The 2,089-nt window shown below is 40.1% G+C and overlaps 1 pseudogene; it reads left to right on the top strand.

Moving 5' to 3' along the window:
• The first annotated feature begins 695 nt into the window (after nt 1–695).
• LOC101659103 lies at nt 696–1,313 on the top strand (annotated as a pseudogene).
• Nucleotides 1,314–2,089: the final 776 nt, after the last annotated feature.

The following is a 2,089-nucleotide window of genomic DNA, read 5'->3' as shown; positions in this document are numbered from 1 at the left end:
CTGACATCATGGTCATATGCAAATCGACATTTATTGAGGTTAATACTTTTTTACTTGGGCTTTCTAGGAGCCCATTTCTTTCCTCTGCCTCTACCCAATACGTTTTCTCTTCATCCTAGAGCCATATTACTTTCCAAATAATACTTCTTAAGTAGTAATCTTTCCAACAAGGACCTTCAGAGCCACACATGTAGCATTTCCTCAGTGTCTTTTCTAGTTTTAAAATACTCACATATACTATTAGTAAGCCAATGTAAACGTCCTTGCTTCACTGTATCTACCACATTCTATGCCACTGTCTTAACTCCCACTTATACCAAGTAAAGTTATATGCAGACACAGTTCAGAAAACAAATTAATAATGTGGTTTCCAGTGTGACAAATGTGACATCAAAAATAAGTTCCATCTGATTATCATTTTATTAACCTTGAGACAAAATAAGGAACTAGCATTTTCTAAACGCTTGATGTTGGACAATCCATGCTTATGGGAGACGAATTTTGGCTATAAAATTGTAGGAAAGGTTAATGAGTCCCTCAAGTAAAACTCTTTCTACTCCTTGCCACATAGTGAGTTCTCTGCAAACAAACAAGCAAACAAACAAACAAAAAACCCACTGCCTTTCCCAATGGTCTTCAGTTACAGTGTTAGAAGGTTGCTGAAAATCCAAAATTTTCCAAATCTATAATGACCATTTCTGCAGGAAACAAACATCATGTGCAATTATCTGGAAGAACAGAAAGAAAGAAGAGAATTTTGGCCTCAAGACGCTTGGAGCGATATGTTAAGAAGATGGGTGATTTCAATAAACCAGAGCACGTTGTCTTAGCTGTGGAATGACTGAATGAACTTATGACCAATGTGTTACACCACTTGCCAAATTTCATCACCTACTTTTCAAGACTTAGAAACCTGAAATATCTTTAAATTCTGTGCCAGCCCACCAACAATGGCCATTGTTACTTTGGCTGCCTGTTAGCATAATCCACAGATATTCAGAGGGGTCATGAAGATTTGCAAAGGACAAGCAGTAACATTAATGATGGATGCCACCAATATGCCAGTTGTCAAAGATATAAAATACTAGTGCATAGAGGAGATTTATCATTTAATCCTCAACTCAGACTCACCTTCTGATAAAACAAGGCAGATCATCTCCACTGTCAGGACACAGTATCTTCCTAATTGTCAACTCATCTACTGAAGCCACTACTTTCCTATGTTTCTGCCATTTTTCATGCTGACTACCCAGAGATGGCAGGACCTGAGCACCCTATCTCAGGTCACCGAAGACTATGTTCAGACTGGATAACATTGATTAGGAATTTGTCTGCAAGTGAAGGTTCGCCATGAGATGGATTTATCTTTCTTCAAGGATGGAAATTGGCCTCTGTCCATTCATCTCTAAAAGAGCATGATGGTTTAGACCTTTAGAGACTAAAATGCAAAGAATGTAAAAATGAAAAAGAATGCATTATCCTCATCAACCTGGTACTTCCAGGTAGTGGTCAACTTTTGCTTATTAGTTTGTTAGATGGTGCAACATTCATTGCTGCAGTTTAGCTACAATGGGACTGTCACGGGATTTTATTTACTGTGAGTCCTCAGTAGAAATGGCATTTTTAGCATATTTAATTTATCACAACCTGTGTGTGTGTGTGTCAGTCTACGTAGACGAGAGAAGCAAATCTAGGGAGATACTCATGTGTGTAAGAGAAAACTTTATATTAAACAGCAATTGAACGTTAAGAAAACATCCCAGCCCAATCCAGATCAAGTCCAAAAGTTCGATATTAGCCCACATGTCCAGTACCAGTCTGTAAATTCCTCTTCAGACTCACGCAACACATGCAATGACACTGAGTGCAGGGAGATCACAGGCCAGTGGGTGGAAAGTCTTGTGAATCCAGTGGTGGTAGAAGCATCTCAGCACTGGAATGGGTCTCCCTGTGGCTCCTCCAGCTCCAAGGCTCTGGCTGCCATCAGCATAGCTCCATGTTGCTTGTGAACAGGAAGGCTCACAGAGAGTGAGCCTGTGGCCCGCCTCCAGGGAGCTATTTTTCCCCTTTGTGCCTCCAAACGAGGTCA

The sequence above is a fragment of the Echinops telfairi genome, unplaced genomic scaffold (assembly GCF_000313985.2).
Source record: "Echinops telfairi isolate 266 unplaced genomic scaffold, ASM31398v2 ScPeMD7_7400;HRSCAF=8409, whole genome shotgun sequence".
Lineage (NCBI taxonomy): Eukaryota > Metazoa > Chordata > Mammalia > Afrosoricida > Tenrecidae > Echinops > Echinops telfairi.
The sequence above is the reverse complement of the archived record's forward strand: the minus strand, read 5'-3'. Positions and strand labels throughout refer to the sequence as shown.